The sequence below is a fragment of the Ostrea edulis genome, chromosome 7, assembly GCF_947568905.1.
Source record: "Ostrea edulis chromosome 7, xbOstEdul1.1, whole genome shotgun sequence".
Classification (NCBI taxonomy): domain Eukaryota; kingdom Metazoa; phylum Mollusca; class Bivalvia; order Ostreida; family Ostreidae; genus Ostrea; species Ostrea edulis.
Window position 1 is genome coordinate 25,568,394 of NC_079170.1, and position 25,528 is coordinate 25,593,921.

Here is a 25,528-nt window from a genome sequence, read left to right on the forward strand (position 1 = left end):
CACTCTTTATTTGAAAAAAAAATATACAGGCTCCTGACAATTATCTTTATATAACAAATCTTTCAATGCATTAGTATTTACACAAAGGAAAAAAGTTTGAATCATAAATCATATTCATTGTCTCAAACCATGTCCGAAGTCCACATGGGAGAGGATCGTATATTTTACCCCCCCCCCCTTCTATCTTTTGATACATGCCGATTTAGTTGGAGATATGAAAACAACTTTGGTTTCCCTGTCTAATAAATCAATCAACAATTCCTTTTCGGCCAGTTTCTAATGATGAATGAATCAGAGACTGTCTATTAACAGTACCAAAGTAAATCACTGTGACTGTACATCAGCATATATAATGCCGTCAGTCAAAGATATTTATATTTTCCAGCAATTGTCAAAATAATGAAAGGTGTATTGCTTGTGGGAATTATGAGATTGATCACTGTTCGTTATCTTCACCTTGCATCTAATCAGTTTTTGACACTAAGTTTTTTCACTATACTAGTGAAAAGGACTACTAGAATCTATACTTTACTAGTCCTGCTGATTTGTGACTAGTCCGGCTGATGAAAGTAGACGGCCGAGTTGATCGCGATGCGACGATGGGAAGAGTGCGGGAGGGGCTTGTCCCCTCTTAAAGAGGGTGGGGATCAGGGGAAAATTCCAAATCTAGATGCAAATTGTTCATTTGAGACAAATAAATAAAAATTTATGACCAAATCTAGCCTCTTTTTCCTGATTTTCTCATCAAACCATCATATTTATGCTTGAATATCATGAAGAATACGTCTATGTGTAGCATATACCGTATTTTGTCGAATATGATATGCACTTTTTTTTCAAGGATTTTTGGTGTGAGAAAGGGGTGCGCATTATGTACCAAATAGTTTTTTTTCTAGGTGAAACTAAGTAATGTTTTACTCGGAGACATATCGAATGCTTGTTCACGTTGTTCACCTAATCGATCCAAAGAAAATTACTATAGAACGTAAAATTGTAGAAAATGTTCTACTTAACAATATGAAAATAATTAAATTATTATAAAACAGCCAATTAAATTTCATTCGATCTTAAATTCATATCAGATATTCATCATCGTGCAAAAGTGCCACGATATCATCGGACCGCGCAGGACACTTAAGGTAACGAATGAACTCGGTATGATAATGAGATCATAATGAGCTGATACGTCATGACAGTTGCTCCGCCTTGATCAATCCATATTTGGATACACATACACAAACTCTAATTTTAGGATCATATAAAAATATATCGGAATATTGCCTTTATTCTACGCTTAAAATAAGTCAAATTTCCCCGATTTGACAACACATCACAAGGCATTATGATTAGAAATACCCCGGTGAAGTTTGTCGTATGGTTGGAATCAGCGTCTAAAATGCGCTTACTAGGCACATGACAAAGATGACGCGACGTTCAGAAGATGTCAGCTGTACAACTTTGAAATCGGAAAAATCAAGGTAAATTCTTGTAATTGAAATAATGATGTATGAATACCTGAAACCAAAGTTATCAACAATGAAAGTAGACAACATTTACTGTGTTTTATACATTGACTCAATACTTTAGATGTAGTATATACATAGTTTGATGTTCCTTGTTTACATACTGCACACGTAGTCGACGCGATGTGTAGCATATATTAGGTGCACACACGCAAAATAGGCCTAGATCTATATGTTAGAGAACTGATGCTCAAATGGTACCAGTTGTTGTTTGTTTATATAAACATGATTTACATGAGTACAGGCGGGTATCTAGGCAGTAAAATCCACAGGCACCTAAAGTATGGATATTACATGTACTTACCCCCCCCTTTTTTCTTTTGATTTTTTTCTTGCTATAATTTCTCTGAAATAAGTAAATTCCCTGTCTGTCTCATCCTTCTTTCGATTCAAGTAATCCTTTCATGCTTTTTGTAAGCTTCTACCGGTATGATTTAATTTATTTACTGATCCATCAAGCATGTTGGCATACAATCATGTTACACAATATGATATATCTATAATGATGACAAACTAAATATGCATATTTGTAAAGACGTTTATATATATTTGGCATGTACATATGACGTCAAACTGTATATATAATTTAGTATTGCATGTATAACATTAGCAACTTATAATTTATTACAAAATTTGTGCTCATTTTTTTTTATACCCGGACAAGGCCAATCTCTAAAGCTTTACCAAAAGTGTGAAACGATTACAGTACTTTAAAAATCGAAAAAGAAATGAGTTAGACCGGGAATCAACACATTTCAGATTTATCGCTGCAAAAAATATTTTCAAAAATGGGGGTTGGGGGGGGGGGGGCGCTAGTATCAGTGCATCAGGTATCTGTGGTAATATCTTGTACAAATGCACGTGTAACTACATTAATTTTGATGCTCTAGATTTACAGTCACATTTAATTTTATCAAGTGACATACCAGAAAGAAAATAAACTTGGGCTATTTTCGCTTACATTACAGGTTGAATAAATGGAAGAAAAATAAAAGACCCTGAATGCATACTGATTGCCCACATTTTTTATGTGTGTTTGAGACCCTTCTTTAATACATTGAATGTTTGCGGCATATGTATTTATAATATGAGATAATGCTATTTACAGATGTGCATGATACCAACAAGAATGTGAACTTTTCAAAGAGCATGATATTTACAATTTTCCACATCTCTAAACCAGTGACCACAAATGTACATACAAGGTAATTTTTACACACTTTAAATAATCCAATCAGGCACTGGATATACATAAATATAGGCATTATTTACATCTAGTCAATATTAATTTCTTCAAAATGCTAAATAAGAAAAAAATCATATGAAGCATGTTTTGATATTGCTGTATGGTATGAAATTTGAATGTTTTTATGTTATAATGCACATATAAACTTGAACACTTAGACCTACAGTATTGTGTTTTAAATATTTTTGACTGGCAACTTTCATCTTTTTTTCCATTTAGTACCCACAAATGACAGCCATATTGACTCCAGTAGATAATATTCATCTCCATCAGCTGGTTACTACGCTGTACATAGTGGTCAAACCAGGATATCCATTAATTGCATTCAGTGATGTGAATTGTCATCTACATTTGTGCTTATGAACTTTAGTAAACTGTCAAGTTTTAATATAAAAAAAATGACTGCTGAAAAAGCATCTAATCTTGTGTTCTATGAATGTTTTCAATTAAACACAAAACAAAATGAGAAATAGTTTTATTGAAACTTAATTGAAATTCACTTTGAATTACTTTGCATTGACTGAGTACTTCAAATTTTAATATCTCTACATTTTCATGGTCAAGTGATAAAAAGTATTTGAGAGTGAAGGGGGGGGGGGGTGTCATATGAAGTAAAAAGATTGACACTCATTTGGTGAACTAGATATTTTACACACTGCAGCCACTTATCTTTATTTTCAATAATGAATTAAGAATATTTCTTAAAACTGGGAAAATATACCCCCTCCCCAAGTAGTGGAGGAGTATGTGTCACTTCTGGTTTTCCAGTAGCTAGATACATATTTTGTTGAAAGCAATTTTGATTTTCAAGTTGTCACCTTAAAGACCGAGGAAATAAGCACCGCCTTCAATTTTACCTGGTCTGTAAACCCCTGTCAATCAGGAGAAATTTAGCTTCAGATTGGATGCTAGAAATTGATGGACATTTAGTTACTAATCCGTGTGTATACATTGTCCACCTCGTCTCTCGATCGAGGCGTCCGTGAAATCTTTTGATGTTTACTGCGTAGTATGCCAGCTCGATAGAGAAAGTTTTGATAAGAAAATTATGGCTTTGTATTACATCTATAGTCACAAAATATCATGAATTGAGTAGAAAATCTTACATATAATTACATCAATTATAATAAATTATGATGGGTTGTGTTTAGGAAGAGGTGCGATAGATAATTATGGATGGTTAGAACATCATTTACATGGACATGGATTAAATGCTCAAGAGAATGTACTGACTCTCATTGGAAATGTCTTGTTTATATATTATTATCAAAATTTTAATTATGAGTAAATACTTCATTAAAATTCCGTTTATATTCAGTTGAAATTTTATCAGCGTCATTTTACGACGAAACATGGCAGCAAAAGTAACTGCAACTCTATCAGAAGAGAAATTATCCGCTGTAAGGGCCCTTTTTGCATACAATGGTGGGGATTGGGATGCCGAGGAAGAAGTCATATCTGAGGAAGTACCCTCTTCGTCTGCACCAGCTATTGAGGGAAATGCCGGAAGAGCTGAATGTCCCGACTGTTGGTGTAGGTTGGTGCGTTATGGACGAGTCGCACAGACAACTTTGGTGGCCAGAAAATCCCGGTGTGCCGTCCAGAAAAAATAAATCTAACAGAAAAAAAACTTTATAAGAAATTCTGGACTATTTTGAGTCATCGTGGGGTGTGGGACGATGATCGTTATATCGCCAGAAAATCCGCCGCAGTACGAAGGGATTCTTGTAGGAATCTGTATGTTTGGTAGACGCACGGATACAAGAGAGACATCATGCCTGACTGTGTTATTCGTAAAGTCCGAGCATGGTATCCAAACCTAATTTTTCAATGGCTATATACACAGTGATATAATACAAATATTCATTGTAGAACAAGATACATATACACCCCCCCACCTCATTATGTGTGTTTCATTGCAAGAGCAGATGCTGCATGGGTCCAGACTCCTACCCAAACCCACTCAATTTGAAAAGTAATAACTCCATGACATTTTAATCCTTTTTAAAACTATCAAATTAAGTTATCCCCTTCCCTAAACTGTGTTTCATTGCAAGAGCAGCATGGGTCCAGATATAGACAACCACCCTTCAACAGTGTTTCATGAAAACATACATGTAGTGTATCATATTGTTGTATATATTCTACATCTATTTAGTAGATATTGCATGTTTGTAACCTTGTTTAGACACCCCCCCCCCACCCCCAATGCAGGGATTGACACCCGAGACTATATTCCTGGATCAGCGCATGATTTGCACCGCGAATCGTCAGTTACAAATTACGCACTGAGTTCGATCTGTTATTAAGCTCAGAAAATAAGAACTTGCTGTACTAATGGCCATCACGTATGATGTGTTCGAGGTAATGCAGATAATTCAACACCGTACCTATCTCTGTGAAATTAAATGCATACTTCTTTGCATCAGATTAAATTTTCAAAAAAATATATAGATACTGGTGTGTTGTTGTATTCATACCAAAGTGAAGAAATATTTTTTGAATATATGTAATACATATATTACACACTTGTTTGTTTAACACACTCACATTGAAGGAATTGTTTCGCTTTAGGCCTAGATCGAGGGTAGATAGTGCATATATATTTATGTGTGTAGTCTGATTAAAACCAGCTCCCTTCTAATGGTCCCTGACGACGATAGGGAAAAAAAAGGGGGGGAGGGGTAATCAGACTGTCATTCATTCATGAGGTTTAAGATTGGAATTTAAATAATCTGATTGTAAACAGATCTTTTATCCGCTCCGTTATCATTATGTCGATACAAACGCACAATGTTTGAATACAAACTAGAGTTTAAAATGTCTCTGAAATTAGTTGTTAAATATAACTGTCTTGGTTACTGGGAGTACAAGACCAACAGTCCGGTACAATGAATTTATTACCAGACTGTTAACAGGCTCTGTCCCTTGGTGCCCCCTGTAATCAAGTCAACAATTCATACTTTCTTTACTGAACACTTCATACAATTAATTGTTTTCATTTATATAATCATTCTATTCTAACCTCTCTGCATTAGCATAAAACATTCAGAACAACTGGATCCTACATGTACATGTGTTTTATACTTGCATACTGTACTTACTAAACTATAATAATACTGATTTGATTACAATTTTATACTATACTATATTTATTTCCAATCAAGGGCCCTCAAGGGGCAGCATGAACATACATACAAATAATGTACATATACATTTTATATGTATTCACACAACACACTTGGACCTATCCACTGTCTCAGAAACTGATGTGTGAGGCAGTTGGGTTATTTTATTGTATATATCATGTTGTTAATTTAAATCTTGTCTGCAATCAGTATTTCATATATAGTTATAGATATGTGCAGTGCAGAAGTGTGAACTCTGATAGTATTAGTAATTCTGAATGATTGTTTTCTTATTTTCATTACTATACATGCCCCCACCCCCTTCCCAAGGAACCTTGATTGGCGAATAAACAATAGAGAGAGAGAGAGAGAGAGAGAGAGAGAGAGAGAGAGAGAGAGAGAGAGAGAGTTAAAAGATTAAAACTAAAGTAAATGTTTCTTGGTTAAAATACATTGGTTGTCCTGCGTACATGTATCATGTATACGTTTACATAATAAATTGTAATTTTCCCGCCGTGTTACTTCCCTTTCCAGTATCTAATTTTGGATCAATATTCTACATCAGTGCTGCGTTTGAATATTAATTAGATAGCGTGTTTTCATGCATATCGAAGATAAAACTGGACGGCGGTAAGAGGAAAATAAATGTATTGTGATACCATGAGATTATTTGAAAGCTTTGAACAAGGCTTTATCTAAAAATTACTGTCCAAATCTTGAAATATTCTTGAACAATACACTGAACTCGAGAAAAAACACAAATAAACAAAGTGCAGGGGTAGGTTTTCATCTTGCGGGCCATTTTTAACTTATTTGCAAGCGGATGATCCAATTTGGACAGTGAATACTCGATTCTGTGAAACTTATTCTTTTCTATCATGTCATGTTTTTATTGATTTATGTACAGCTGGCTGTGCGCCGTGTCGATTTATGATCATCTATTTGCGTCTTGTATAATCTGGTCAAATGACGTCATATGACCCTTGACATCTTAAGTAAACATGCGAAGTGAAAGTACAGGAGGCGTATATATGTTGTGGTACTTGAAAAGTGTCTTTAGTTTTTTAATATTAATAAATGACCTACACCCAAAACAATAAGATATAAAGCTTAATTTTTCTGAATAATTCTTAAACATGACCTTAAGCCACACGCGCGTGACTGGCACATGTTTTTCGAAGCCATCGTTGTGTACAAGGACTTTGTCACTTGATTTTGTCAGACACCTATTCAGGGTACTTTCTGCATGCTGTACGATTTCCATGGATCTGGGAATTGTAGTAAATGACACGCGACTGACGTACTTCATATATCTAAATGCAGCGAAATTTCGGAGAATTATGTTTGAATTCTTCATTTCACTACCGTCTCCAAATAATGGTAGTGTACGATTACAACACATTGAACAATTGTTGAATATTTTTACTTTATTTCTATAACGTCGGCTATTTGATTTATTTGAAGTTTAAACAAAGAAAATATCGAGTGTTCAAACTTTAATGCTATAAAATATCATGTTTTGCTAAAATTAATATATTATCACCGCGCTGTATCCAAATTCCTGTGCTTTGTTGAAAACTTGCATTATTTCCACAAAGATTTCTAGTGAAATTGAAAAAAACCCAAGAATACTGCTTGGTTAGAATGTTTACATTAATCACATGTAATTATGTAAATTGGGAAAAGGATATCAAACAATCATTCCAGTTTTATACAAATGATAATATTGTGCTCTGGTTTAGTCCTCATTACTTTGCGCACAAATTACATGCAACTTTAATTCCAGAGGGGAGGGGGTGTCCGGACCTCCACTCTAGATCCGCGCATGATTCGGATATAGTTATTAAGCGGTGTTTTGTGCACATGCCACTAAATGCTAAGTGACCGACGGTGAGTGGGATGGTTATAGTGTAAATGCAGGAAAAAAAGTTCTCCTTACGTGTGAAAATCGCGTTCTTATACTTCAACACCAGTTCCGCGATTTAATGATGAAAATAGTAACCAATGACTAGCTATCATGTATTTTTAAATAAAACTATGTCACAGAACACGTGCGTCAGTTATCGTCAAATGTAAAGTGATTCTACAAACAAATAATTATTACAGCGACGTAGCAACAGGAGAATTTGGCCCACACATTCTTTTGTTTTGAAAATGTAGTCCCCCCCCATCTTCTTTATGGTATTACTGAATGCTTGCGAAAATCTAAGCATGAAACGATTAGAGTTGTAGATATGTTGACATTGATTGTAAATGCAGTCAGAGTCATTCGTTTCTACTAAAATTTCTTTTTTTTATCTATTTTTTTTTTTTTACATGTAATGATCGGGGTTCACCGGGTTTTATCCTCTTGGAATACACAATACAAGCGTATACTTTATCTTTTAGCTTACAAATGAGTAATGATTTAGATATCTAAATACTACATCGTTCATCTATCAACTACCAACATTCACTCTTATAACAGGGTAGATGCGAATATTTCATTACCATATATATCATGGAGTAAACTCTCCTAAATGAGTTCGACAATTTTGTAATATAAACGACAGATCGATGAAGTTGGAATTGTTTTCATACATACATGTCATAAAACTACAGGTACTGCAGCATGTAAATTATGAAAAATATATTGTAATGAATTGATTTGCAAGTGTATATATTTAAACCTGTATGTTTGACTTGCAACTGATTCAATTTTTACAGGGGAAATATAACTAAATTTTGCATTCGAACTCTCGAACTATTATGCTCTAATGTAAAGGTACCGATTAAGCTATCGCGCTTTCATTTTCGATATTATTAAACTTTTTATTTTATAAAGAAAGATTGCATTCGGTTGCACACGTGCATTTGTTTTAAAAATCAGGCCAAAGCCATAATAAAATTCTTACTTAATAACAAACATATTATGTATCATGAGTGTTTTTTTATTTTTAGATGGACAATCATTAGATGTGGCTGACATATTGCTTAATACAATATTAGAATAGTATTTGAAATTACAAATGCAACATACCCAATAAGTTATAATTAGCCTACATGTACGTTAGAATATTATGACTGACAAGGCATATTTAGACATGTATTTAGATACGCATTGTAGCCGCCACAGTATAAGCACACTAATTTAGAGGGATAATTCATATCATAAACTATCTATGATAAAAAAGAATATGTGATTGAACTTTGCCATGTGTTACAGTAATTGCGTTGATACCATTGCGTATCTATATCAAACATAAAACAACTAAAATTGGAATCGGAAATATCTGTGTCCAAGATTCCGATTTTCTTATTACACACTATCTTCTTCAATGCAAACTACGTAGAGTCTTTTAAAATTTAATATGCTGTACATATGGAAATTATTTATTCCTTAAACTTGTATATATGAACACCATCAACGTTGAAATTTGTATTACAGGAAATGGTTAAACGTTAAGGTTAATAGTCTGCTCATTTATCAACCAAGTCGAAATTTTGCTCATTACTGACTTTCAACATGATTAATTTGTACACAAAACATCTTTGTGGTTGTTGCATGTGCTCGATCTTAAAAAATTGCTTCAAAGGCATAAAAAATGGCTAATTTCGGCGATTTCGGTAAATCATGTCAATCGGAGATAAGGAAAATGACGTCACAGAACATATTACGTCACTAATTTCCACATGTATCATCAGGGCCAATGCCCTAGTGCATAATCATAATGATTAAGGTAGCGACGGATAGCAACCACGTGATCAGTAAAAATTGTGTATTTTCACGTGAATTCATTTTCCGGAATTCCTTACTCCGTCATAGAATAGTCGAAAAACATGAAGGGGTTCCGAAAGTGTTTTGTTGTTGTGACTGACTCGCCTACAGAAAATATGCACATACCACATAAGTATACGTCAATGTCTGTAATAATGGTAGATCAAATGTTTCATCTGTGTGAAACTTTTTGCTAATCGAAATGTTAAACCAACCACCAATCCATGTACATAGATGCGCTACGTAAACAAAGTTGTTGATCGATGCATAGTAATGTCCGAGTGCTGCATGCTGAGAGATTAGATACTGTTTATACAGTCATTGAGAGGCTAAACAAAGTTTCTTGCAAGAAGAGGAAGTTAGTGGATGCATTCAACTTGGACAACGAAATCATAGTTTCGTTTGGTGAGTGAAAAAAATGCCATAAATTTGTATTCAAAAGTTCAACTCGCATTTCCTCTGCTATTTCACAACGCGATTTATAATAACATCTGTAAGTTTAAACACACGACATACAGTAGATGTATTATTTTGTATGTATATATGGATTCCATATGTGCATAAAATATAACTCCCACCGGTGCATGTGATTGTAAACGAACGGATGTCATATAAATGTATACCACATTTGTAAACATGGGCTCTCACAACTCTTTTATTAAGAAAATAATAATATCGTTATGAAAATAACTGTTACGAAAATAACATACCTTGAACTACATGTATAAAAGTAATGAAAAACAAATATCTGTATAGACCTACTATCTAGGGGTATGAGGGAACCGGATAAAAAGTGGAAGGGGGGGGGGGCATGTGTTGAATTATAATTCCCTAGACTATAGTATACATATACTATTACTTTGAAATTTCAGTGACCTAAGAAATATATCAAACCTGAAGTTTCGTGTTTCACACAAACATGTAGGTTGGCAAAACCTTTTTAAATAATGTAAATTAATCACAAGTCTGCATATGCCCTCTCATAGGCAAATGTATGCACTGTATGTATAAGTAAGATATGTATACTACACGTATGCCCTTCTCTTGACCCACATTTTGTAAATGAAACAGATATGATAAGGCTATGGCAGTTTATGAAAACGTATATACATGTCATCTCATTGCAATTTATAATTTTGAAACATCAGTATTTAAATTTTAACTGAATATGTGTTGAGACACAATTTTAAAATTCACATTGTCTGACTCAATCTAATTACTCAAAGGTATAATATAGACCTAACTGTGCAAATATCAGTTATGATGATCTTTTTTCTAGGCATCAGCCTGAAGACCGAGGGAGGTTAGATAGGACCAGTGCAGGTTGAAGTGGATTTCGAGGCAACAAGTATAACAGCAAGAGAGGTACTATATTTTTTGGATAAACATTTGTAAAGACAATTCTGAGTATATCAGATATTCATCTTTTTTGCTATATTTAAATATATTTATCTATATTTTGAACAGGTACTCCATTTACAGTGATGATGACATATCCCCTGGACCCCCACAAAATGTTTGATCAAGTTCCGAAGATTAAAGAACTACTGCAAAATTTGGGACTGGATGAAAAACATTAATTCACTTATATGAGCTCAGAGCAGTGGATGTTATACAACATACTTTAAACTAAATTGTGAATTTAATACATGTCATGTACTCGTATATTACAAGTACATGCCTTTTGAAAGACAATAATATTGCATAGATGTAAAGGAAATTTCAATGTTGATTATTCTTTCTTAGATATATTAGTAAAAAATGTGCACATGATAGAATATCAATTTTATAACTTCAATCAATGTGTTTGAATTTTCTTTGTAATTCAAAATTTAGTTGAAACATACATCATAGATACATTAATGTATATCAAATTTTTAGAAAAGTTTCATAATGGAACTAATTCACCCCCCCCTTATACATACAGTGAACATAGACCTTCACCTGGGGAAAACTTCAGTTAGTTAATGCAATATACATGTACATGCATTCTCAGTTATCCAATAGTGAGTTTTTGGTTCCATGTGAAACTACAATTAGAAATCTTAAACTTATGAAAGACACACCTATCTGTGAGGGTAAGATGACTCAGATGGACTTAAATGTAGTGATCCATGGGCAGTCCATAGGTCTCTTTCCATTGATGTTAATTATTTATTGAAATATGAAATGGTTATTTAAACATATTTGGTGTATTATACTGTATAGTGATATAAATTTCTATCAAAAAATATGCATAGGTAATAGATTTGGTCCAGTTATTACAAGAAATTGTATGAAAAATAACTAAATATTTAGGCAATCATTGTGAGTGCGAAAAGGTCAACTGCAATAGCACACACTATATATCATTCTTAAATGGCTCATAGAAACTTCTAGTATTGTGAGTTTGAATGCTCAATATGGTAATTTGGGAATGCTTAATCATTTCAGGTCAATAGTTTATCTCTGCTGACTGTATCTCTTAAAATTCATTTCTAGAAGGGAGGGGGTAGGGTTACAAAATCTGACATAGTTTCAGATTAAACCTCATTTGGTATATTTTTTTCTATTCAATATTTTAGATACTACTTGACTTATTGTAAAAATGAAATAAAATCAGATATTTTATGAGCAGAATTTTGTTGTTGTCAGAAAATGTATGCCTGATAGTATTTGAGAAATGTCATATTTTGGGTAAATTTGGCCATTTGCCAAGTCGAATCATGCCAATGTTTTCCTTAGATGCATTTTGAATTTCTAATCCATGTTGATTTTTTATCTGTTTGTGTTTAATTTACATAACTATATATGACAAACAATATTTATGGCGTCAATAATTTTTTTTATTGGCTTTTGTGTTAATTTGCTCAATTTTGGCATTTTTTGCCTTTTGGGGCTGCAAAAGAGGGGATTTCAATCTCGCGTTCCTCGAAAATTAACCTGATTACTTTTGTTGATTTTTTGATATGTTTTAGGATAAAGTCAAAATGTTACAATAAATAAAATTGAAAAAAAATTCAATGAGCAGTTTTTTTGGGGCTAGCTATCAATAGCTACCTTAAACCAAGTGAAACCACATTTTAAATTTATCCTAATTTTGTGGCGAAATTTGGGCCTTAATGTACCTTGCTCTTTGTATATTTTTAAAAAGATATGTTATGTCAATTCTATAAATGAACAAGTGAACATAACTCTTTAATAAATACATTAACATATACGCAGGACACTTAAGGTGGGTCCTTAGTCCTGGATTTTTGGGGTTTAGGTAGCATTTTTTTGTTTGGAATGAATAGATTAACATTCAGAGTAATGCGAAAAGGAAAATTAGTTAAGGATTTCCAGATTTATTTTCATTACTGACACTACTGAAGTAATGTACCCCTATGTAGATTTTTATGAAATTCATTGGAAACAGTTATCTGTTGTTATTTTAAAATAAAAACAACATCAAAAATTTTGAATTGCATTTATTTATCGGGAAACATGTCAAGAACTAAAACACATGTCATTTTCACTATGTTCATCAAGTTTTAGTATAATAAGTGCAAAATTATTGAATTAGCCTTACTCTCCAAAATGTTAAAAAACAAACAAATATGGACACAATTTCCTTATAGCATGGTTTACATATAATTTTTTCTGGTTATATTAGTAGATGTACATCTGTTATAGTTATATATGAAAAAATTCATACCTTTCCTTAATAATTTCAAATCTATAGCTTCCAGAGTATGTATACCCCCATAAAAACCCTAAGTCTGGCACCATACAACTGAGCTATTGAAAACCACTCATGGATTAAAATTTTATGTAATTACATGAAATGACACAGATAATAATTCCTTATCACCTTGGTAAAATGTTTGTGAAAAATATAGGAAATCTATTGCATAATGGACTTGATAAATAATTTAATGAAAACAGAGTTATTGTCCTTGGATTCAATATTTTGAAACGCATCATTGACTATTCAAATATAACTAAGACTTTTGAAATATTTTATGGCTAACAAGATTTTTTACAATAACTATTGAAAAAGACTCCAACAAAAGGACAAGGTACGTTTGGGGCCAAATTTGGTCCCGCATCCAAATTAAATGATATTTCTCAAAATTCTTTCATATGGTGTATACTTCCATAAAATGGTGATGATGGCTTCGTAAAAAAGCTTTACTTATGTATAAAACATATGTAAATATAGTATAGTTTACGATAACGTTGTGCCATTGTGGCGTTACTTTATGCGACGTCATCAACAAGAAAGCTATGTCATGAATTCAATATGAAAATAGTCCAATTTATGTCGCCATATGCTCAAAGTTTTATTAAACAAATGTACACTATGATTTTTATTTGAAAAGTTTAATTGATTTTTTCGGAAAGTTTTAATCAACTGTAGATGATTCGATGCGGCGGATGCTGTGATTTGAAGGAAGATTAGTGTAATTGTATCTAAGAAGTGTAGAGCAACCCATATATATTCATTCAATTTTAACATTGTATTTACATTTGCATTCAATTTGCATTGTTTTAATCTAAATTAAATGAATATCATATATGTACGTAGTGCGTGGTTATCTTAAGTTATTCTTGTGTGTATATGTACACTTTGTTCTTTTTTTCGAGCGCACTAAATGTTTTCAGCGAAGGAACACGCACTAACCAATGCTACATTGGATTGTACATGTAGTAAAAAGAACATGAAATCCATTCAGAATATATGTGAAAAGAAATATTATTAAACGAACTTTTTTAAAAATTCAACACATGACAATGGGACCGAATGTGAACCTTATAGAATGTGATAAGATTTATAAACAATGTGGTAAGTTCTACACAAGAGTTGACACTGACACCATGAAAAACCTAACAAAAAATATTCGTGTCGGTATTATATATTCAATGTTTCATCATATACACTTGAATCTATTAATTAGACTCTTTATTTGGAAAAAAAATATACAGGCTCCTGACAATTATCTTTATATAACAAATCTTTCAATGCATTAGTATTTGCGCAAAGGAAAAAAGTTTGAATCATATTCATTGTGTCAAACCACGTCCGAAATCCACATGGGAGAGGATCGTATATTTTTTAACACCCCCCCCCCCCATTCCACCTTTTGATACATGCCGATTTAGTCGGAGATATGAAAGCAACCTTGGTTTCCCTGTCTAATAAATCATTCAACAATTTCTTTTCGGCCAGTTTCTAATGATGAATGAAGCAGAGACTGTCTATTAACAATACCAAAGTCAATCACTATGACAGTGCATCAGGATGTAAAACTTATACGGTACCAATTTTTATGCACCAGATGCGCATTTCGACAAATAATGTCTCTTTAGTGATGCTCAACCGAAATGTTTGAAATCCGAAATAACTATGAAGTTTTAGATCTAAATATATCCAAAAAGAGCGTGCCAAACAAGTGGATCCAAATTCGTCCAAGGATAAGAGCTATGCATGAGGGAGATAATCCTTAATTTTGAAATGAATTTCTAAATTTTATAACAGCAATTAAATATATATCCGTATTTTCAAGCTAGTAACGAAGTACTTAGCTACTGGGCTGTAGAGACCCTCGGGGACTAACAGTCCACCAGCAGAGGCCTCGACCCAGGGGTCATAATGTAAAACTTATACCGTACCAATTTTGATGCACCAGATGCGAATTTCGACAAATAATATCTCTTCAGTGATGCTCAACCGAAATCTTTGAAATCCGAAATAACTATGAAGTTTTAGATCTAAATATAGCCAAAAACAGCGTGTCGTCAGTCAAGGATATTTATATTTTCCAGCAATTGTCAAAATAATGAAAGGTGTAAAATCTAATCAGTTTTTCACACTAAGTTTTTTTCCACTATACTATTGAAAAAGACTACTAGAATCTATAATTTACAAGTCCTGCTGATTTCTGACTAGTCCAGCTGCTGAAAGTAGACGGCCGAGTCACGATACGATGAGGGGAAGGGTGTGGGAGGGGTTTGTTCCCTCTTAAAGAGGGTGGGGGTCCGGGGAAAAAATTCCAAATCTAGATGCAAATTGTTCATTTCAGACAAATAAATGAAAATCTTATGACCAAATCTAGCCTCTTTTTCCTGATTCGCTCATGAAATCATCATATTTATGCTTGAATATTATGAAGAATACGTCGATCTGTAGCATAGTACCGTATTTTGTCGAATATGATAAGCACTTTTTTTTTTAAAGAAAATTACTACAGAACATAAAATTGTAGAAAATATTATATTTAACAATATGTAAATAATTAAATTATTATAAAACAGCCAATAAAGTTTCATTCGATATTACATTCAAATTAGATATTCATCATCGTGCAGAAGGGCCACGATATCATCAGACCGTGACCATGACCGGCACATGTTTTCGAAGCCATCGTTGTGTACAAGGACTTAGTCACTTGATTTTGTCAGACACCTATTCAGGGTACTTTCTGCATGCTGCACGATTTCCATGGATCTGGGAATATACGATTTTCTTTTGTAGTAAAGGACACATGACTGGCATACTTCATCTATCTAAATGCAGCGAAATTTCGGAGAGTTATGTTTGAATTTTTCATTTCCCTACCGTCTCCAAATAATGGTAGTGTACGATTACAACATATTGAACAATTGTTTAATATTTTTACTTTATTTCTATAACGTCGGCTATTTGATTTATATGAAGTTTAAAGAAAGAAAATATCGAGTGTTCAAACTTTAATGCTACAAAATATCAGGCTTTGCTAAAATTAATATATTATTACCGCACTGTATCCAAATTCCTGTGCTTTGTTGAGAACTTGCATTATTTCCACAAAGATTTCTAGTGAAATTGAAAAAAAAAAAGCCAAGAATATTGCTTGGTTAGAATGTTTACATTAATCACCGGTAATTATGTAAATTGGGAAAAGGATATCAAACAATCGTTCCAGTTTTATACAAATGATAATATTGTGCTCTGGTTTAGTCCTCATTACTTTGCGCACAAATTCCATGCAACTTTAATTCCAAAGGAGAGGGGGTGTCCGGACCCCCCTCTAGATCCGCGCATGATTCGGATATAGTCATGAAATTAAGCGGTGTTTTGTGCACATGCCACTAAATGCTAAGTGACCGACGGTGAGTGGGATGGTTAAAGTGTAAATGCAGGAAAAGAAAGTTCTCCTTATGTGTGAAAATCGCGTTCTATTACTGAAACACCAGTTCCACGATTTAATGATGAAAATAGTAACCAAAGACTACATGTATGTCACAGAACACGTGCGTTAGTTATCGACAAATCTAAGGCGATTCTATAAACAAATTATTACAGCGACGTGCATGTAGCATTAGGGGAATTTGCCCCACACATTCTTTTGTTTTAAGAATGTAGTTTTTCCATAAATTTTACATGTAAATTTTGATTTATCCCCCCTTTATGGTAGAAATGAATGCTTGCGAAAATTTAAGCATGAAACGATTAGAGTTGTAGATCTGTTGACATTGATTGTATATGTAATGATCGGGGTTCACCGGGTTTTGTCCTCTTGGAACACACAGTACAAGAGTATACTTTATCTTTTAGCTTACAAATGAGTAATAATTTAGATATCTAGATACGACATCGTCCATCTATCAACTACCAGCATTCAATCTTATAGCAGGGTAGATGGATGCGAATATTCCATTACCATATATATCATGGAGTAACTTCTCCTAAATGAGTTCAACAACTTTGTAATATAAACGACAGATCGATGAATTGGAAATGTTTTGATAGGAAACATGCATGTCATAAAGCTAAAGGTACTGCAGCATGTAAATAATGAACATGATATTGTAATGAATTGATTTTCAAGTGTATATATTTAAAGCCTGTATGTTTACCTTGCGACTAATTCAATTTTTACGGGGAAAATATAATCGAATTTTGAATTCGAACTCTCGCACTATTATGATTTGGTATAAATGTACCGATTAAGCTATCGTGCTTTCATTTTCGATATTATTAAACTTTTTTATTTTATAAACAAAGATTGCATTCGGTTGCACACGTGCATCTTTTTTAAAAAAGCCAGGCCAAAGCCAAAATAAAATTCTTACTTAATAATATACATATTATGTATCATGAGTGAATTTTTAATTCAGATGGACAATCATTAGATGTGTCTGACATAATGCTTAATACAATATTAGAATAGCATTTGAAATTACACATGCAACATACCAAATGAGTTATAATTAGCCTACATGTACGTTAGAATAATATGTCTGGCAAGGCATATTTAAATATATATTTAGATACGCATTGTAGCCGCCACAGTATATGCACACCGATTTAGAGGGATAATTCATATCATAAACCATCTATGATAAAAACGAATATGTGATCGAACTTTGCCACGTGTTACATTAATTGCGTTGATGTCATTGCGTATCTATATCAAACATAAAACGAGTAAAATTGGAATAGGAAATATCTGTGTCGAAGATTCCAATTTTCTGATTCCACACTATCTTCTTCAATCCAAACTACGTAGAGTCTTATAAAATTTAATATGCTGTACATATGCATATTATTTATTCATTAAACTTGTATATATGAACACCATCAACGTTGGAATTTGTATTACCGGTGAACGCGGGAAATGGTTAAACGATAAATCTAATAGTCTGCTCATTTACCAACCAAGTCGAAATTTTGCTCATTACTGACTTTCAACATGATTAATTTGTACACAAAGCATCTTTGTGGTTTTTGCATGTGCTCTATCTTAAAAATCGCTTCAAAGGCATAAAAAACGGCTAATTTCCGCGATTTCGGTAAATTATGTCAATCGGGGAGAAGGAAAATGACGTCACAGAACATATTACGTCACTAATTTTCACATATATCATCAGGGTCAATGCCCTAGTGCATAATCATAATGATTAAACCAAGTGAAATCACATTTTAAATTTATCCTAATTTTGTGGCGAAATTTGGGCCTTAATGTACCTTGCTCTTTATGTTCCATTAAGTTAGAGACCGATAGCAACCACGTGATCAGTAAAAATCGTGTATTTTCACGTGAAATTATTTTTCGGAAATCCGTACATCGCCATAGAGTAGTTGAAAAACAAAAAGGGGTTCCGAAAGTACAAGTTGTTGCTGTGACTGAATCGATGATTGAGAGGGTCGTCTCGACGAAAGATATAGAAATTTGGCCATAGTTTAGATTAGGAATACGTCAATGTAATAATAGTGGACTAAATGTTTCGTCCGTGCAGAATGGCACTTTTTACCTCAAGAAATTCACCACCATGCATAGCTGCGCTACGTAAACAAAGTTGTTGATGTAGCGTGATCGTGATGTCCGAGTGCTGCGAGTTTCAATACTGTTTATGTAGTCATTGAGAGTTTAAACAAAGTTTCTTCTGAGAAGAGGAATTCGATGGATGCATTCAACGAAATCATAATTTCGTTTGGTAAGTGAAAAAAATGGCAAATTGAATTTGTATTCAACCCACTTTTCCTCTGCTATTTCACAACGCGATTTTATAATAACATCTATAAACGCACAATTTGGAGCTGTTTCATTTTTTGTGCATTGATGTATTCCATATGTGCCCAAAATATAACTCCTACATGTGCATGTAAGTGTAAATGGATGTCATGTATATGCCAGATTTGAAAAAAAATAGGACTTCTCACAAGTTTGAGGGGGGGGGGGGGTTGCACTAAAATTCTATTTGGTATAAATGATAGTACTTATAGTATCTTGAAATTTCATTGACCTAAGAGATATTTCAAATCTGGGGTTTCATGCAAGCATGTAGGACTACAAAACTTTATTTAAAATATTTGTAAAATCACAAGCGCTCCTCATAGGCAAATAAATGTATTGTATGAAAATAAGATATGTACATTTGTATGTCCTTCTCTTGACCCACACTCCGTAAAGGAGACAGGTCTGATAAATCTAGAGTTGATTTGTTTTGATATTATTAGAATGAACTGGCAGTTTATGAAAACACATCTGTCATCTCATATTGTAATATGATAATTATGATGTTTATTCACCTCATTAAGGACCCGGGGGTGGGAGGGTATGTACAGTTTAAATAGAAGGTAACTATAACAATATGAAATAAATAACAATCATGCAGATGTACTACTACTGCAAGAGTTCACATTGCTGCACTGCACACATTTAACATACATGTAGTGTTACATATCTAATACTGATTTCAGACAAGATTTTAAAAATTAACATCATAAAATACATGTTATGTGTGTAATTTTCAATATATCAGCATTTTAAAGTTCACTAAACATGCATTGAGACACACAATTTTAAAATTGACATTGTCTGACACAGTATAATTAATGATTAATACTGACAGTGCAAATATTAATTATGATGATTTTTTTCTAAGCATCATCCTAAGGACCAGTGCAAGTTGAAATGGGCTTCCAGCCAACAACTTCAACAGCAATTTGCCATGAAAATCAGCAAGAAAGGTACAATATTTTCTATCTTAGTAAGATAAAAAAAATTCATTTTAACACCAGACATTTATAAAGACAAGTTTTAGTATATTAGATATTCATCTTTTTTTCAATATTTGAATATACAGAATATATTTTTTATAACAGGTACTTCATTTACATTGATGATGTCATATCCCCTGAACCCCACAACTTTACAGGTTACAGAGAAAATTCAAGAACTTCTGCACAATGTGGGACTCGGATAGAATCAATAATGTATTTGTGAGCCCAGATATATTGTGCAACATACTAAAGTGTGAATTTAATGGAAAACAAGTACATGTACTCATGTATTACATGTCTTTTTTAAAGACAATAATATTGTATAAATAGAGAGGAAATGTCATTGTTGATTATTCTAAGTTTTTGATATACCAAAATCAGTAAACATTTGTAAATGAAAATAAAATACCAATTTTATAACTTTAATCAATGTGTTTGAATTTCTCATTTTCTAACCCCCCTCCCACCCCACCCCCGTTACACACACTCAGTGCATATATACTGTGAATGCAATAAGCATGCATTCTAAGTTATCCAAGCGAGTTTTTGTTTCATTGTGAGACTGCAAGTAGGACTCATAAACTTATGAAGAGACATATATATTTGTGAGAGCAACATAGCTGATATGAGCCTTGGGATCAATGGGTCGAGCCGCGGTGGTGGTCTAGAGGTTAGAGCGTTCGCCCCGCATGCGGAAGGCCAGGGTTCGAATCCCGGTCGCGACAGATCTGAGTTGTTGAAACAGGTAGTGACAGTTCCATTGCCAAACGCTCAGCATCAGGTGTGAATGTCACTGGTCCTCGGAGATGATCTTCAAAACGGATGCCCAGTGTCACAGTAGATGTGGCACGCTAAAGAACCCTCACTGCTCAATGGCCGTAAGCGCCGAGCAAAGGCCTAAATTTAAAGCCGTTCACCGGTCTTGGTAACGTCTCCATATGAGTAAAAAATTCTCGAGAGAGACGTTAAACAAGATACAATCAATCAATCCATGGGTCGATTGGGTGGAAATCTTTCCATTGATATTAAATATAAAGTTGTTATTTAAACATATTTGGTGCACTATGCTGTATAATCATATCAATTTCTTATAATAGGTAATGATGTCTTGTTATTATAAAAAAAAATGTATGAAAAATAACTAAATATCAATGCAATCATTGTGAGTGCAAAAAGGTCGATTGCAAGAGCACATACATAAATGCATTGGCGGATATAAAGGGGGGGGGGGGGGCAACCGGCGCGAGCCCCCCTAAAATTTTCAAGTTTAAAGTAAATCGTTGTCTCTTGTTTAGAGAAATATATACGATAAAAGAAGCCATAATTTCCTCCACTCTCAGAGAAATAAATGTCTGACAAAATCTTTTGATTTATTGAATTACTTTTAGTGGAAGAACTGCAACTTTTTCCAAAAACCCTTAAAATTTGCGTTATTTTATTAATTTCACCTTATTAAAAATGACAGAAAATAATAAAAATGACAACATAGGAGACATATTTTAAGCCCTAAAAAATCTGTAAAATCCAGGAGTTTCTGGGGAATCGCCCCCCCCCCCCTTTCAAGGCGGCCCCCAGACCCCTGCCTCATACAGTTGCACCCCCCCTCCCAACTTCAATTCCTGATCCGCCCCTGAAATAGCTTATAGAAACCTTCTTATTGTCATGTTCAATTTTCAAAGAAGTAATTTGGGAATGCTTAAACATTCTAAGTTATAAAAAGGTCAGTAGTTTATCTCTGCTGGCTGAATCTTTCTTCTCAATGCACCGAGTGCAATTCATGACGTCTATGTTCCTGCTCATTCTTTCTCCTCCATACCATGCAGTATATTAAAGGGGTTGGGATGTAATGGAGACATTTGTTTTAACAAATATAAATTGTATTTCAATTTTTTGTGGGGATTTTTATTTGGGAAAACTCTTGATATTAATCATCAAATATGATGACGTATGATAAATCTATATTCTGAGTGTAAGTGCACAAAGGTCAACAACGAGAACTACAACAAAATATAAGCTACAATTTGAAATACATACTTTCTGTATTATATTTATTAATTTAAAAAAGGTATTACAAAGAATCTTCGAATTTCAGCAAGCTGTTTTGATGGATTGTTTACAACATCTTTTAATAACCCTTTTATCTTACGAAAATGTGTAGTTTGTTAAAAGGGGGTGGGGTTAGGAATTTTTTGTTAGTTCCATATTGAACCCCATTATGGTGTATATTTTTTTTTCATATATTTTACTTACTAATAGACTGACCACTTAATGAAATAAAATAAGAAATTTGATAGGTAATTTTTTTGCAGCTTAAGCAAAGGTATGACCCTATGTGCAAATACTGTGCACTGTTTTAAGGTAATTGGCCAATGTAGCTCTGTTGAAGTAATGTTGTTGCATGTTAATAATGATTGCTGAACTTGAAATTGATGTGTAATATACAATTATGTGAAAGGTTGTTTGGAACCATATATGACAAGTTATGATCCTTTTTACAATAAAAATGTTATAGCTCTATTTGTATATTGCTCTCTACTTATTTTTCTTCACTTTTTACGCTTTACAAGGACTAAAGAAGGTGTTGTTAAAATCGCCATATTTCTCAAAAACAAGGTCGATTACCTAAATTGATTTTTTATTATGTTTTATATCGAAGCTTCATCATAAACATATATCAAAATAAAAAAAATCAATGGTTAATTTTTTTTAGCATCAACCTATCAATCTCTACCTTGATTAAATTATTGACTTTGCAAAATCTTATGAGGTCACAGGAGTGTGGAACTACGTTAAGGTAACGAATAAACTCGGTATGATAATGATATCATAAGGAGCTGATACGTCATGACAGTTGCTCCCCCTTGATCAATCCATATTTGGATACACATGTACACAAACTCTAATTTTAGGATCATATAAAAATATATCGGAATATTGCCTTTATTCTACGCTTAAAATAAGTCAATTTTCCCTGATTTGACAACACATCACAAGGCATTATAATGAGAAATACCCCGGTGAAGTTTGTCGTATGGTTGGAATCAGCGTCTAAAATGCGCTTACTAGGCACATGACAAAGATGACGCGACGTTCAGAAGATGTCAGCTGTACAACTTTGAAATCGGAAAAATCAAGGTAAATTCTTGTAATTGAAATAATGATGTATGAATACCTAAAACCAAAGTTGTCAACAATGAAAGTAGACAACATTTACTGTGTTTTATACATTGACTCAATACTTTAGAGGTAGTATATACATAGTTTGATGTTCTTTGTTTACATACTGCACACGTTGCCGATGTGTAGCATATTAGGTGCACACACGCAAAACAGGCCTATATGTTAGAGAACTGATGCTCAAATGGTACCAGTTGTTGTTTGCTTATATACACATGATTTACATGAGTACAGGCGGGTATCTAGGCAGTAAAATTCACAGGCACCTAAAGTATGGATATTACATGTACTTACCCCCCCCCCTCTTTCTTTTGATTTTTTTTCTTGCTATAATTTCTCTGAAATTAGTAGATTCCCTGTCTATCTCACCCTTCTTTCGATTCAAGTAATCGTTTCACGCTTTTTGTAAGCTTCTACCGGTATGATTTAATTTATTTATTGATCCACCAAGCATGTTGGCATACAATCATGTTACACAATGATGAGATATGTATAATGATGACAAACTAAATACTAACAGTTCATATGCATATTTGTAAAGACGTTTATATATATTTGGCATGTACATATGACGTCAAACTGTTTATATAATTTAGTATTGCATGTATAACATTAGCAACAACATTTGTGCTCATTTTTTTTATACCCGGACAAGGCCAATCTCTAAAGCTTACAAAAAGTGTGAAACGATTACAGTACTTTAAAAATCGAAAAAGAAATGAGTTAGACCGGGAATCAACACATTTCAGATTTATCGCTGCAAAAAATATTTTCAAAAATGAGGGTGAGGGGGGGTGGGGGCGCTAGTATCAGTGCATCAGGTATCTGTGGTAATATCTTGTACAAATGCACGTGTAACTACATTAATTTTGATGTTCTAGATTTACAGTCACATTTAATTTTATCAAGTGACATACTAGAAAAAAAAAGTAAACTTGGGATATTTTCGCTTACATTACAGTATGAATAAATGGAGGAAATATAAAAGACCCTGAATGCATACTGATTGCCCACATTTTTTTATGTGTATTTGAGACCCTTCTTTAATACATTGAATGTTTACAGCATATGTATTTATAAAATGAGATAATGCTATTTACAGATGTGCATGACACCAGCAAGAATGTGAACCTTTCAAAGAGCATGATATTTCCAATTTTCCACATCTCTAGACCAGTGACCACAAATGTACATACAAGGTAATTTTTACAAACTTTAAATAATCCAATCAGGCACTGGATATACATAAATATAGGCATTATTTACATCTAGTCAATATTAATTTCTTTAAAATGATCAATAAGAAAAAATTCATATGAAGCATGTTTTGATATTGCTGTATGGTATGAACTTTGAATGTTTTTATGTTATAATGCACATGTAAACTCGAACACTTAGACCTACAGTATTGTGTTTTAAATATTTTTTTACTGGCAACTTTCATCTTTTTTCCGTTTAGTACCCACAGATGACAGTCGTATTGACTCCAGTAGATAATATTCATCTCCATCAACTGGTCACTACGCTGTACATAGTGGTCAAACCAGGATATCCACTAATTGCATTCAGTGATGTGAATTGTCATCTACATCTAAAATTGTGCTTATGAACTTTAGTAAACTGTCAAGTTTTAATATGAAGAAAATGACTGCTGAAAAAGCATCTAATCTTGTGTTCTATGAATGTTTTCAATTAAACACAAAACAAAATGAGAAATAGTTTTATTGAAACTTAATTGAAATTCACTTTGAATTACTTTGCATTGACTGAGTACTTCAAATTTTAATCTTTCTATATTTTCATGGTCAAGTGATCAAAAGTATTTGAGAGTGAAGGGGGGGGGGGTGTCATATGAAGTAAAAAAGATTGACACTCATTTGGTGAACTAGATATTTTACACACTGCAGCCACTTCTCTTTATTTTCAATAATGAATTAAGAATATTTCTTAAAACTGGGAAAATATACCCCCTCCCCAAGTAGTGGAGGAGTATGTGTCACTTCTGGTTTTCCAGTAGCTTGTATGATGGCTGTATTCTAGATACATATTTTGTTGAAAGCAATTTTAATTTTCAAGTTGTCACCTTAAACTATTTCTAAAAGAAATCCAACTCGAGTCGTTAAGTATTCCCACGGATTTTTTTTTATATACACAGTGATATAATACAAATATTCATTGCAGAACAAG

The 25,528-nt window shown here is 33.3% G+C and overlaps 1 protein-coding gene and 2 long non-coding RNA genes across 3 annotated transcripts in view; 2 read left to right on the plus strand and 1 right to left on the minus strand.

Moving 5' to 3' along the window:
- Positions 1-25,528, minus strand: part of LOC125677291 (uncharacterized) — a 107,020-nt gene that overhangs the window by 63,436 nt on the left and 18,056 nt on the right. The gene's annotated exons all lie outside the window — the stretch shown is intronic.
- LOC130047964 (uncharacterized) lies at positions 9,617-11,167 on the plus strand. The gene is made up of 3 exons (XR_008796784.1): positions 9,617-10,059; positions 10,934-11,019; positions 11,122-11,167. It is a non-coding gene; the product is annotated as an uncharacterized LOC130047964 (long non-coding RNA).
- LOC125654971 (uncharacterized) lies at positions 19,590-20,406 on the plus strand. Its single transcript, XR_007362532.2, has 2 exons — positions 19,590-20,131; positions 20,267-20,406. It is a non-coding gene; the product is annotated as an uncharacterized LOC125654971 (long non-coding RNA).